General features: G+C 44.5%; 1 protein-coding gene across 6 annotated transcripts in view; it reads right to left on the minus strand.

Annotated features, from left to right (window-relative positions):
- Positions 1-13,976, minus strand: part of SBNO2 (strawberry notch homolog 2) — a 115,706-nt gene extending 101,730 nt beyond the window's left edge. For 5 of the 6 annotated variants that reach the window (XM_074978665.1, XM_074978662.1, XM_074978666.1 and 2 more), the window contains exon 1: positions 13,846-13,976. The gene's annotated coding sequence lies outside the window, so the exon portion shown is untranslated. Of the gene's footprint in view, positions 1-5,612; positions 5,633-13,845 lie in introns of those variants that run through there. The other variant, XM_074978661.1, reaches the window with a different exon arrangement.
- Positions 13,977-15,473: the final 1,497 nt, after the last annotated feature.

Below are 15,473 nucleotides of genomic sequence, written 5' to 3' on the forward strand. Positions count from 1 at the left end.
TTAATTTATCTATCCAGATTTATACATCTCAAACCATGGACATTTTCCCAAAGAAATCAGAAGATTAGGGATGGCTCTCTCAGTTACTGCCTCCATTAAGACAATGTAGAAAAACAATGATATCTCAGAATGTATGAAAGTGCGACTAGTGAAAAGCCCAATTTTTCCCATTACTTTATGGATGCGCACTGTCAGAAGTTACTGCTACTGACAAGAAGAAAATGTAAGCTTTTGAAACGTAGTCTGGAGAGGGCTCTTGACATACTTGCTATGTTACTGAAGAGAAGCAGACCAAGGCTACGGTTACACAAGAAAGTTTTGCCAGCAAAAGCCCAGTTTTGTCTAAGAAACTCAGGGAGCATGCACACACAAAATGCATTTTGTTGACAGGATCTGGACAAAACACAGCACTTTTGCTAGTAGCGTTCTGCCTCAAAGCTTTGAAGCATAATGCTGCTGTCGACACAAGTCGACAAAATAACTGCACGGACGCTCTGGGGTGAGGTTGGGGGGCTTCTCTCAACAGATAGGACATCCACAACAATGGGCAATCCTGTCTGCTGTGCTTCACGGTACCTGTTGTGACGAGAGAGCAGCCAGGCAATCCAGCTGCTTTGTCAACTGAGCTGAGCGCTCTCCTGGTTGGTTTTTGTGTGTGGCTGCAAAGTATTGCCAGCAAATCTTTCCTGACCAGGACTTCTGTTGATAGAGCGTTGTAGTGTAACCCCAGCCACTGATGTCAGAAATCAACAGACGCACACTACTGTGCTTTAGTCACATTAAGCACAGAGATAGAAACAAGCGTGAGAAAGTTTTTATGGAAGGCATGGTGGAGGGTCATCACAGTGGGGAATAACCAGCAAAGAGAGGCAAGGATGGTGTGAGATTCATCATCGGAAGTTTAACAGCACGGCGATGGATCACAAAGTTAGCTATGGAACACAAATTCTGTTATGTCACCAATATTCAGGCACAAATACACGATACCTTTAACCACTAAGAGTTTAGCACCTCTAGCCATAGATCCCAAAGCACTTTCCAAACTGATTATGCCTCCAAACAAAACTGTGAAGTTAATTATGCTTATTCTACAGCTGAGTAAATAGACCCAGAAGCAAATGTAAGAGACCTGGCCATCACCGCAGAAAGCTCAGTGAAAAGCCTGGTGACCAACAGCAGTCCAAAAAGCACACAAAGTCAAAATATATGACAAACATATTAGGAAATACTGAAAATGTCAAGATATAAATCTTTAGTATATTCACACTACCCACAGTAAGTTCAATATTGGCCACCCCATCTCAAAAAAAGAAAAAAAACCAAACCTAATAAAAGCAAATGCTATTTTACTTAAAGTGTAACATGTGGAACTCATTGCCACAAGATTTCACTGAGCAGAATTTAAGACACGTATCTCAACATTCAGAGTATGTTAGACAGGCGACCTTTATAAATGACAAACTCTTATGAGTCAGGAAACAAGGCAGCCACTGGAACTGCTGCTCTGGACCAACAGCTAAGCACAGCCAGTATCCTTAGGCTAAGCAATAAGCAGGCACTGTTGCCCAAGGCACATGTAGATGAGGAACCCTGGCAGAATAAACAGAATGTTGATAAACACACAAACAGTAATTTTCCTCTGTAAGGATCACGAAGAACTAATGAAACGATCTTTCAACATGATTTAGAACTGAGGCACTCAAGTGATGGATTACACGCTCATGAAAAAACCATTAGGCTCACTGCTTAATAGCTGGACATCCTATGCTTAATAATGAAACTGTTCTCCTACGCAACGAGATAAAGCTATGAGCACTATAATTATATCAGGAGTCATTCTGATTGAGATATATGAATAGTTTCAAATAAATAGACTTTCACTTAAACAGTTCATCATGCTAGAGTTTCGCAACTGATACTGAGCCCACAATGGGGCAGCTTTTGTCTGCAGCTATGGAATATGACCACTTGGAAATGAAGAACAGAAAGATTTATATTTTCAAAAGTGGCTTAGGCTTTTTGGAGAGTGATAGCAATGTGTGTGGCAACTCTAATTTGAACTCACACTGACTAGCAATTCAAGAAACTCAATGAGTAGATCTACTGTACTCAGGAACAATAAGATGAGTAAATGCCTGTTTCGTGGGCATATACTGCTAAGAAAGCAGTACAACACCAGTTGCACATTTCATCTTCTATAAATACTAGCATTTCCTCTATGCTGTGCTGTTACAGAAAGCCGGCTAGAAAACCACATGTATGCACAGTGAACACATGCAAACTGAGCTTTGCCGTTCTTGAATTACATGGGCCCAATAACCACCAAAATCTCTTGGGAACTGGATCTTCAGACAGGAAAAGGAACGATCAATCACAGTAACCCTATCTGCCCACCCACAGACATTGCATGCAAATGAAATATGGATGCTTGCTACACCTACCCATCTCCACGATTCCTTAGATCTACTGACAAAAGCTGTCAGATGCACACAGCTTGGAAATAACCATTCACATTTGTTAGCAGGGATGCTAAAAGTGAAACTGAACTTAACAAAAGCACACAAATACATAACCAGTAGAAATGGGAACTAAAGACTATAAAACAATGGAACCTGGTGGGGGAGGAGGAGATTTTCACATCTCCACAGCCAATGCACATACAAGTTCCCCTTCATGTCTAACAATATGCAGAGAGAAGTACTAATTCATACCAACCAGCAATTTGTCATCAGTCATGAGATGAGGCTGGAAATCACAACTCCTGAATTAACCTGCTCTGCTAATTACTTGTTTTATGACAATGGGGAAACCATAATCTTTTCTGTTCCTCAGTATACCCACGTGTAAAATGGGTCTAATAACCTGACAGACTGTCATCATAGTCTAAAAAGCAAAAAGATTTTCATATAAGGGATTTTATGTGAACACAAATGTTAATATGCTCAATACTACCAGGTACTTGACTCCTTAGTATACAAATCTATATTTAAATAGGAAGTACCAAATGATTATTTTTATTCTTTCCATTATTTGCAGTAATTTGTAAAAATGGAAATTTTTTCCCCCGCACTTTTTCAGTACTTTTTCATTTGGTACAATTAGTTCCTCAAAGAGAAAAACTCGACATGATTCTGCTTTGTATATCTCCTTGTCCGAGGATCCACATAGCAATTACACTCAGAAAAATCATTCCCCCAAATTAATAGGTGCACACTCTGCTAGCCAGGTAACAGCCTATGCAGGAGTAGAGCAACAACTTCTCTAAGTTAATTTACAGAGAGGGGCTTTTTGCAATTCCTTTGTAACTGACTGAAAAATTTGTGTTTGAAAGGCAGATATTCAGAATCTAGCCTATGAAGGTAGATTCAAATGGGTAAACAAACTGCTTTTAAAATAAAACCAAAAAGCGTATTAAATATAGCACAACATATAACCTAATTCACCCAATCACAGATTAAGGTGCAATTTAGAAAGAGTTAGAAACTGAAGAAAATTAAACCTAGCTTTAAACTGATTCAGAACACAACCACATCAGCTTATGATAGCAGAGAATAACATCAACATAGAATCACAGAACACTAGGACTGGAAGGGACCTCGAGAGGCCATTGAGTCCAGCCCCCTGCCCCAATGGCAGGACCAAGTACTATCTAAACCATCCCTGATAGACATCTATCTAACCTGTTCTTAAATATCTCCAGTGATGGAGATTCCACATGAAAGATATTAAATATGTTGCATGTGATCAAAACGGGGTAACTTTAGTGCATGCTGTATACCACAAAGTTTATGGCACTGTGACCGCCTTAGGACTCCAAGCACACCAATATGTATGAGATACACATTTATTTAAAAGCTCAGATTTTTATACTACACTGTAAAGTTTTCATTCTCAGCATATCAGAACTCCGTGTAATACTGAGTGAGAAAGAGGGAAAATCTTCCTCATTACTCACCTTGCAAAGAATATATTTGGCAGACTAAGTGCTTGAACTGTACGCTCTAAACAAAGGGGAGAAAAGTTGTGATCACTTGCAAGTTTCTTGCCCTGTACACCAGCAAAAAGGTGGGTGAAAGTTTAAAAAAAATAAAAAATAAAAAAAGCCTCAAACAAGTTCTAAAGATACTAGTGCCTACAACTGAACAGCATTAGTGTTTCCTTTTAAACAGCCCTAACCATACCTCTTTGAAGCTTAGGCCACACTGCAGAATCAAAGGTACTTGCTGGGAGGGCATTTGTGCTTTTAAATGAAAATATCTGCTCCCCCACAATTGAGTCAAGCCAAAAGATAAAGCCAGGTGGGTTTAAATTAGTGGTGCAACAGACTTAATTACAAGTGCCAGGGAAAGGCTCAGAAGTTGGATAACAACATGCCCCAAGAGAGGCCTCTTGGGTTACAAAAACAGAGAGATAGAAGTACAAACAATGAATGCTATTTGACAAAGTCATGAAAAAAGCTAAACTGCCGGAGGACACTAACGGAGAAATTGCACTCTGCAAAGAAATGTGGGTCTAATTCAATACAATAAACTACACAAATGTGACACTGTGCTTGGGAATTTAAATGCACAAGAATCAGGAAATTGCTCTAAAACTAACTCAGCCCCTTTGCACAGCTGTAACACTTTGTATTGCTCAGTACATTGTTAAAGTGTTTCAATCTGCAATGTATAAAGCTGAGGCCTTACGATTATTGCATGAATCTTTGACTATCTTAACACGCATATTTACATTATCAGCTATAGCTTTGCATTATCAGCTTCTCCAAATGAATTTCTTCTGTTTAAAAAATAAATGTAGCACTGAGTATACATTAAAAAAATTTTAAAAAACCACCAAAGCTGTAATAAATTCACTTAATGCATTTGAAGACATCCACACTGTAGTTTCAGGCAATGTTCCCTTTAATCTTTTCCATTCATGTGCACTATAAATTTGTATGTGTACCAAGGGATGTGCTAACGTGCACCATGAACAGAAACACAAAACCTAGCTGTGGGCACTCTGCTAATCAGCTGGCTGGTACAGTAAGGTCTCAGGGTACGGACCCCGCTCTTATGCAGCTGACCCCGATTCCTACAGTAAACCCTGGAAATGCACGATTTCCAGTTGTGCTTAACTTGCTCCCCCCAGCCCTGGCTCAACCCCCCGGCTCTGCACGACCCCAGCTCAGTTCCCCCGCAAACTCCGTTCACCGCCCACACACAAGTCCTGCTCATCCCCCACCCCCACCTCTGGGTCTAGCTCACCACCCCTCAGGCGCAGCTCCAGCTCAACCTCCCCTGCCAGCTCACCACCTGTGTGCGGCTCTGGTTCACCCTACACCCCCATGCCCGGCTCAACACGCCCTGGTTTAAATCCCCCGCACACAGCCCCGGTTCAAACCCCTCACACGCGGCTCCAGTTCAACCCCACCCCGGTTCAAACCCCACGCGGCCCAGCTCACCACCTGAGCAGGGCTCCAGCTCACCACCCCCGCACATGGCTCCGGCTCAACTCCACCCCTCGCCCCCCGGCAGCCCTAAGCCATTCCAGGCTTAGCACCCCCCCAACAGCCCCAACCCACCACCAGGCTTAACCCTCCCAAACTGCCATCCCACCTCAGGACTTACCTTTCTGTTGCTTCCCCGGCTGCAGAACGTGTGTTCCGCCAAGGAAAAAGCGGGACCCTCACTTATACAAAATCCAGGTTACAGGAGAGTCAGTGTCACTCGAGGATCTCCTGTATTTGGATTTCTTCTGAGTGGCTGCACAAGTGCACAGCTTAAAGAGAACACTGGTCATAGGGTCAAACAGTGAAAAAAACTCAGTGCTGAGCATATTATTTCCATCCCTAGTTCATCCACTTCAACTGAGACATTACTAAAGGGCTGCCATGCTCCAGAAGAGGGAGTAGTAGAACTGGGAAAGTAGCTTCTGAAGAAGCACCACTGACTCAAGAGCCAGGACTCGTCAATTATTTTATTTGCTTTTCCAGAGCCCAGTTCCCACTTGCAAGCTATAGCCACAGCAGTTAAAGGCGTGGTGTTCTATTGCTACACCAGTTCTACTGTGGATGAAGACATTCCAGTATAAAAGTGCCTTACAGTACTAATTATAAGTATGCTTTAGTTATTCCTCCTCAGGCATGGAATAGGATTAATACTAGAAATCTCCCTTAGGGGTGGGGGCCAACACCTTCTGAGGGCCCCGGCTAAGGTGAGGGGAAAGGCTGGGCCTTGGGCAGAAGGGTCAGGGCCTGGCAGCCAGCCCTCAGCACTGCCTGGCCTCCTCTCCCCTGCCCTCAGTGCATATGGCACAGTCCTCCAGTACCAATTTATACTGCCCAGGGGTCTGGCCACCACCACAGAAGCAGTGATGGCCAGGAGCCCCAGACCCCTTTGAATGGCAGGGCCCTGTGGCACCTGCCTGATTTGTCCCCCCCGCAACGGGTCTTCCCCTTTACACCAATGTAACTGCCTAAAGTGGCACAACATTCTTATGCAGACAAGTTTAGTGCACAAATGATTCTGTGACTCTGAGCAAGTCACTTAACCCGTTTGCTTCAGAGTGCCCAGGTGAAAGTCCTCTGTACCACCACATAAAGCTGCTGTACTGCCTCACGAGTAACAGAGAGGTGGCCGTGTTAGTCTGCATTCTAACAAAACAAGCCAGCAGCCATGTATCACCTAATAAATTAATTTCTTACTCTTTAAAGCACTACATGGCTACGTCTACACTAGCCAAAAATTTCGAAATGGCCATCTCGAAGTTTACTAATGAAGCGTTGAAATACATATTCAGCGCCTCATTAGCATGCGGGCGGCCGGGGCACTTCGAAATTGATGCGGCTCGCCACCACACAGCTAATCCAAAGGGGTATCCTTTTCGAAAGCACCCCGGCTACTTCAATTCCCCTTATTCCTATGAGCAGATAGGAATAAGGGGACTTCGATGTAGCCGGGGTCCTTTTGAAAAGGAGCCCCATCTGGATGAGACGCATCAATTTCGAAGTGCCCCGGCCACCCGCATGCTAATGAGGCGCTGAATATGTATTTCAGCGCTTCATTAGTAAACTTTGAAATGGCCATTTGCATGGCAATTTTGAAGTTCTTGGCTAGTGTAGAGACAGCCCACGACTGGTGGTTTGTTTTGCCTCACTAATGTTTATGATGTGCTTTGAGATTCACAGGTGAAATGTGCTATAGGGAGGCAATAATAAATATTCATCTTTGGAAATCTGAAAAAAAACTTACTTTTGAGTCTTGCTGCTGAAGTCGGTTCCAAAAGATTATTCCCTGAATTCCCCAAGAAAAAGGCAAGAAACTTTCATTCTGCCCCATGTTTAAATAAATTAGTCCAGTTGTTTTACTGACAGCATACATTGGAGAGGAACTTTTGTTAACCCAAATGCCAAAACAGACTCCAATAAATCTTCTCAAGAAACTTTTACTTCAAGGCAGCACAATAGAATGTTATTGCTGCTGAGTTATCTGTAATTCTGACCTCATTTGTCATTCATCCAGCTTGCAGAATGACATTAGGACATTATGTTTCATGCTCCCCAGACCCTAGATCCATTAGCAGAACTGTCAGGACACCAATCCACAGTCCGAGGTTTCATATTTCTTCTCCACAAAGGACTCGCTGTAAAGCACAGTCCCTCCCTTCACTCACAAGCTACCTTGACTTTAATGGTTCAATGTGAAATTCAAAGATTTTGTTTACAGAAAGGGAATATTGCTGAAAATTAGTACCCAAACATGGTCTTAGGATGGATTACTTCAAGTGAAGAACATTACAGGAAGGGAAGAGGCAGAGTCCATCTATCACAGACGTTTTATCTGGTAAAAGAGACAAATGATGCATTTCCATTTCCAGGTAGAACAGTCATACACAACAAAATGCCTCCCTCCCCCTAACTCTACCAAGAAATTCTCAGAATGCTTCTGTGGAAATCTATATACCACCACATACACATGTGTCTGTGAGCTGAAATTTCAAAGGCACAAAAGACTGTGCAACCCCTATGAGAGAGTATGAAGAGAGGTTCAGGCATTGTGGGTGATTAAGAGGAGCAGTACATTCAACCAAGCATCTCATGTATCAGGGCAATATCATCACCAGCAAAAACACACGTAATGTCTTTAATTTCAGTGGAATCCTGACTGCTCATGCTGACTGAAGTGTACAGCACCAAGCACAATGAGGCCCCAATCCTAATTGGAGCACCTGGGCAGCACTTCTATCAAAAGAACTCTAAGTTCTTCACAAACATGAATTAAACCACAAAACATACCCGTGAAGTCGGCATGTATTATACCATTTTCTGAATGGGGAAAAATGAAGGCACAGAAAGGGAAGGGACTTGCCCAAAGTCATATGGTGGGTCAGTGGCAGAGGAAAAAACCCTGGTCTCCAGATTCATTGTTGTATTCCTCAGCCACAAGACTACCTTTCATCTCCCATGTGATCCAATCGCTACCCACAGAAGCAAGGGTATGAAGTTAGGATATGTTTATACTACATCTGTAGGGCTGCAGATGGGCTGCAGAAGGTCTGCAGCACAGTTCATTCCTAAATCGATGTGAGGGCTTTTTCCATCAGCATAGGAAGCGTAATCCACTTTTCTGAGAGGCAGGAGCTAAACTGTTGGAAGGATACTTCGATCAACCTAGCCACATCTGAACCAGGAGACAGGTTGACCTAAGTATGAATCACAGCCTCAAGTCACAGAGCTAGGTCAACCAAAGATTCACTGTGCACTCCTGAGTTCTGGTGTAAGTCTAACCCAAAACTTCCTGATCCTATGTGCATCACTACTAAAAGAATTATGAGTACTCTGATTTACCACATCACCATTCACAGTGGAAAGAGCTATACAAAGACATCAAAGCTTGCCTCCTGACCAGTCATAAATACATAAACACATCACTTTAAACTTGTTTCACAGTGGCTCAACATGCATTTTACTATGTTGGTCTTTTTCACCATAAATATTTACACTTCTAAGATCCTGTTACCAAAAAGACTGGAAAGAGTAAAAAAAAATTCAAAGAAGAATATAAACCTCTCTTAATTAAGCCTAGAAGCCTTTTCTGACAGATTCAGATTCCAGTGATTAAAATCACAGCTTAGTTTCCAGTGACTGCACAATTAGCTCTCTACTGCAGTGTTACTGTTCAAACACAGTTAAGTTGTATCGACATTTCCATTATAAACCATTTCAGGGGTCTATCACTTAGTTTGTTAAAAAACTACACCATGCTTAAACTTACTGTACAAGACGCTTGCATGGGAACAATTTTAAATGAGTCTAAAATACTAAGTTATATCTATTTATTTGTTAGTGTAAAGAAAATATCTTATTGAAACAAGAAGGTATCTCCAATTTTTAAACTGCGTGCAGTCAAGTGGTAATGCAGCGGCATACAAGGCACTGGAGCCTGCTCTCTCCTAACCCAGTGAACAGGGGCTAGCTGATGGAAAGGGCAGGGGGAGAGATAACCTGCAGGAGAGGGACTGTCAATACTTGGCAATGACCCACTTAGTCAGTTAAAGAAGGGGCACCGTTTAGTTTCGAAAGAAGTCCTCTCCTACTCAGGACTGGGGAGCATAAAGCATGGGAAAAGATGGTGGTGGGAGGACTCTGTGGATGTGACAGGAGGTTAAGGATCCCTGGGGGAGGGAAAAGCAGTCAGTATATGAAAGAAAAAAATATACACCCATGGCAGCTCAGCAGGTCCTTTGTGCATTTTTAAAGAAACAGTGTCAAATCTAAACCTAGTTACTTTGAGAGAGAGAGATTTCTAAGTAATGTCAAGTGCTATTCTGGCTCCCTACGTGTCCTCCCAATTTTTTAGGGCTCACAATAACATCTTCCTATTTTCCTATTGCTGTTTGATAGGAGAAAGCGCACATAAGACACGATATTAAGCAAAGGCAAGTGCTGTCAAGGAATCAGGGAAGATAGTTTTGCCCTCTTATTAATCATCTCAGGTGTAACAATCTTATGCAAAAAAAAAATACCCAGGCTGTGTTATTTTTAATGGCTATTAGCCAGTGACTATTAACCAGGATGGGCAGGGACAGGGTCCCTAACCTCTGTTTGCCAGGAGCTGGGAATGGGTGACAGGCGGTGGATGATAACTTGCTGATTGCCTCTTCTGTTCATTTCCTCTGGAGCACTTGGAATTGGCCACTGTTGGAAGACAAGATGGTGGACTAGATGGAAAGCAGGTATTATCATTCTTTTGTTCTAAGTCGAGAAGAGTCCCCCATCAGATATAGCTCTGCCACCCTTACATCATTAAATACTAGACAACTAAAACACAGTTAACTAACTTTGGTGCTCTAGAATCAAGCTAATCTTATCAAGATACATGAATAATTTGGATGCTTGATTCTGAAGGCTTTTTAAAAAAGGCAGACAATGTAATTGAACACGTTTTCTTTAAACGGTATATAAATGTAAGAAAAGTGCAAGATTTCAGCAATACAGCTATTACAGGGGTTTGTCTATCAGGCTGCATTGCTGAAAAGTATCATCAACTGGATGAGAAAACAGATGTGTAAAAGCTAAGTGATTTGCCATGAATCCTCACACAAAGCAAGAGAAGGGGATGGTAACAAAACCTACGTCTCTTGACTCTCAGTCTGGCATCTTATCCACTGGACATTATTGGAAGTCTACTTCTCGGGATACATGGACACACGCTGTAATCACGGTGATAATATTACAAACTACCTTTCCATCAAATAAACACAATACAGTTATCTCCATTGATAAGAGCCTGTTCTGGCAACCCCTACACAACCACTCTAGAGAGCCAAGCCAGATACACAAGAGGGATCTGGAATCCAGCCTGTCACAAGTGCTTTCAACAAAACTGTTAATTTAAAATTCCAACTCTAGGGCTACATTCTCCCTCAGGTTAGGCCTGTGCCACCCTCTCTGCCCTACGTTGAAGACAATGGATTGCACAGATACAACAAAGAGCACATTTTTGCCTGCACAGTAACAACTGGGGATGATGCGCGGGCAAACTTTCAGATCCTTTGGCGAGTATGCAGGGGTGGAAATTGAAAGAGTCATCAATTTGTATTGTAAACTGAGAACATTTGCTCCAGAATCCTAACAAAAGTAGAACCTCAATGCCACTTTTTACAGAGTCACTGGTTAAGATCCAAGTACACAGAAGCGCTGGAGTTAAGAGCCTGACACAGAATAAGCTCCATTTTGCAGGGGCTCTGACTTGAGCAATTGAATCAGCACCATTATGGGCAGGAACTTGGCATTCAGGGTCTCAGTGGAGGGCAGATTTCTGACACTTTCAAATCAAAAGTGAGACACTCTGATTTCTGCCCCTTCAGCCTGTTCCCCGTGCAAACAGTTTCTTTTTGAGAAGCAAATATATGTGGGATTTTAAAAAGCCCAGTCCTTGCTTCAGACTAAGAATTAACATTCATTTTTTTTCCCAAATGCATGGTAAACTTTACTGAAATTGTAAAAATACATTTTCAAGCTAGAAAAATCAAAGGTGCTGTGAAGCAGCTACATGGAAAAGGCTGGTGGTCTAAGCATCAAATAAGGACAGATTCAAAAACCCCTAGTCACACCAAATAATCCACGAAGGATCGCATTTTAGTCATTTGGTCTTTTTGTAGCATAACATGCTACTCATCATCATCAGAAGTAAAAAATCTTACCCCGTAATACACATAAAAACAAATGTATCAATACGTTTTGGAACCACTTTATTTGCATAAGAGATTTCCTCCTTGTTCTTCAGTAATAGCTAAAAATAACCAGGCAAAATTTAATAGCGATGGATATTAGCATGTGGAATAGTCCCCTGAGGAGAAACCTTGCTACATATCTCATTTAAAAGTTAAAAGGAAAGGCCCCTGGAGAATATACTGTCAGGAACAGACTATGCTGTTGGTTGCTACAGATAGAGATGGAAAAGACCATCTCTAACTGCCTTATCTACCTAACATCTAAGTAAAAAATACCACAGAATAGAGAGCCTACCTTTCCCCTGCAACAAACAGGCCAATGTCTTTTTAAAAAGTCTGTTTTTATTTAATTGTATAACAGTAGCTGGCATACCAGAACTGGGCAGAGGAAAGGTCCATTGTATTAGGTGGTGTACATACAAATTGAGGGTCAATCTGAACAAAATACCCATAACTCATACTGCTGTCCCCAAATACTACCAGAAGACTCTGGTGTTAACACTTTACTACAATAACCGAGGTCCTTCAAAGGCAGGGTGCTTGTCAGTGGAACGCCTCCCGTCCTGTCCCAAACTATCATGTGATATTATTTTACACTCTTAAAGAGCTCTCCCACTGCACCTCTGAAGTGACTGCATTTTAGTTATGTGCAAAGTGATTCTTGGGAAAATGTTTTGGATGACAGAGACTAAGTACAGGTATGATTATCATCTGGAATACCTGGTGAGACAACACATGGGTTAGCATAAGGAAGCACATGCCTTGTCAAAGCACAGGGGTGGGAGGAGCAAGGGGTCAACCAGCTGATAGTGGAACTTGTGGGGGGGAGGAGGGGAAGAACTGGCACCTGCAACGGAAGTCCAGCCCCACTGACCTCACCAGCAGCAGTGGGGGAAGTGGAGCAATGTGGCCTCATCTCCCTCTGCTTAAGTCCAGGTCCCATCCCCCAGTCATCATTGGAACAATGCAGCCAGGAGAGAAGAGTAAGCTGGAGCTGCACTGATCCACTTCAGTCAGTGCTGCCAAGAAGTGAGGAGGGCAGTCCTCTACTGCCGACCCCAGAAACCTGGCCTAACTAGTCCCTGGGCCTTTTCTCCCCATGTGGGAGAAAAGGCTGCCTGGAGGTGGAGCAAGGTCTAGGAAGAGACAGAGGGGGATTGTCCTGACCATTCCCCACACTGGAGGAGAGGTTACCGTGCCAAGGACCCCCTCACCAGTCACCCCCAGTTCCTGGATATGGTTCAGACATGATATCAATCCAGATTCTTAATGCGACTAAGCATCTTAACTAGCAAAATTAAGCCAAACCTTCTGTCCAAGTAGGGAGTTGCATAGTTGGATTGCATTCCAGGAAATGACTCAAAGAGCTACACCTTCAGGGCTGTCAGAAGTATTTCTGATCTGACTAATAAAGACAACTTGAGAAGGAATAACTTCCTTGGAGGAACTGAGGAAACTGAAACACTATACCCTCCCCTCCAGAAAATGAAATTAAATGACAAATAGGGAAGGAGGTTCAAGACAGACTGCTCCCTTCAACAACTGATCCTGAGAAGAGAAATCATAGGGAGACTTACCCCCCACACACAGCTCCCCAGAACTCTTGGCTGAGGGGAGGAGAAAGAGAAACCTGACCCCACTTGGCTTTCCTGACCCCAGGGGAGGAAAAAGCAAAGAGCCCTTCCCCCACATGCCAAAATCCTGACTTGACAGAAGGGGGAACAAGCAAAGAGAGATCCCCCCCCCCGCGCCCCGGGACTCTCCAGAGACCCGCACCCAAGGGAGGGAAACATAAACCTGCCCCCCAGAGCTCCCCAGACACCCTCCTTCGGGGGGAGCAAAGGGGCTTCCCCCCCACAGTGCCCCAAACACCCCAACCCAGGGGAGGGAAGCGAAGGGCCCCGCCCCAACCCAGGGGAGAGGCGCAACGGCCCTGCCCCCTACGGCTCCCAGACACCCCCGACCAGGGAGGGGGCCAAACGGCAGCGCCCCCCACGGCAGCCCAGAGGGCCCTGTCCCCCACGGTTCCCCAGACAGCCCGACCCGCGGGCTCGGCAGTGCCAGCGCGGCGGACCACCCCCCCCCCACCAACGCCAGTGTGGCGGGGGCGCGGCGAGCGGCCCTTACCTGGTCCCCGGAGCTGAAACTCCCTCCTAGAGACGGCTCCGCACTTCCGGGTTCGCCGCCGCCATCTTGGAGGCGTATTGTGTACACGCACTTCCGGCCTTCCCCGGAAGTGGGGGGAGGGGCGGGGGGAGCGGGTGGCGGCTGCTGGGACGGGCGGCTCCTTTCCTGTCCCTTCCTGCGCCCCCGGTGCCCCCCCGCCTCTGGCTCCATTCCCCCCCCCGCCCCTCCGGCCCCCCCCTTTCCTGCCCATCCCCCTGCTGCTTCCAGCCTCTTCCTGCCGCCCGTTTCCCCTTCCCCTTCCTCCTTCCACTCCCCGCCCCCAAACCTCCTGCTGCCCCCTTTGCTCCCACTCCCGCGCCCCCTGCCCCACAGCCACGCCCCCTGCGCCTCCTTGCCCCCACAGGAGACAGGGACTGCACTGCTGGGTCCCATTCCCAGCTGTACCCCGCAGTGACTGTGACATCTCAGGCCCTGGGTGGCTCTGCATAGCCCGTCCCAGTGCCCAGGTCCAGAGGCTTTCACCGCGGTGCTACGAACGTTCCAGCTGGGCTCTGATGCTGGAGGGGTGGACTTCAGGGCCTAACGTCCAGCAATCGAAAAGTCTTCACTGCAATTTTCAGTGCCATGGCATAAGCCCGAGTTTGTTGACCGGACTGCAAGAGTTGCTGCTGCAGATTGTCACTATGTGGATGCCCGAAGCATGGAAGCCCGGGTCATAGTGGACCGCATGCTAAACAGGAATCAACAATGTGACATAGTAACAAAGAGGAAGCCGTGCTAGTCTATACACTATCAAAGCAAAAAGCAGTCAAGCAGCACTTTAAAGACTAGCAAAATGGTTTATAAACCATTTATAAACCATTTTGCTAGTCTTTAAAGTGCTACTTGACTGCTTTTTGTTTTAACAATGTGACAGTGTTGCAAAAAAAGCCAACATCATTCTGGGATGCATTAAAAGGAATGGCATAAGCTAGACACAAGTAATTCCGTTCTACTTTGTGCTGATGAGGCCTCAGCTGGAGTGCTGTGTCCAGTTCTGGGTGCCACATTTCAAGACAGATTTGGAGAAAGTCCAGAGAAGAGCACCAAAAATGAATAAAGGTCCAGAAAACATGACCTGCAAGGGATCATTGAAAGACCTGGGGATTTTTTTAGTTGGGAAAAGAGAAGACAGAGGGGACATAACAGCTTTCAGGTACCTAAACGGTTGTTGCAAGGAGGGAGAAAAATGGTAGGCTATGAAGCAGGGGGCTTAAATTACATCACGGGAGGTTTAGACTGGACATTAGGAAAAAATTCCAAACTGTCAGGGTGGTTAGCACTGGAATAAATTGCCTAGGGAGGTCATAGAATCTCCATCATTGCTGATATTTAAAATCAGGTTGAAAAGGCATCTATCAGTGAAGATCTAGATTGGCAAACTTTCTATGTCGGGCCTCACTCTTCATCCCTGAAATTAGCAGGGGCCCCCCAACCTGCCCCCCCATCTAATGCAATCTGAACTGACAGAAATTTCAATTACGTTCATATGAAGGAAAACAAAACAAAACAAAACGCTTTCAGCACATGTAAGAAAATAAGTATTAGAATGTGAAAACGTTATTAATTGGTATATACACGTGAAAACA

This window comes from Carettochelys insculpta, chromosome 27 (genome assembly GCF_033958435.1).
Source record: "Carettochelys insculpta isolate YL-2023 chromosome 27, ASM3395843v1, whole genome shotgun sequence".
NCBI classification, from domain to species: Eukaryota; Metazoa; Chordata; order Testudines; family Carettochelyidae; genus Carettochelys; species Carettochelys insculpta.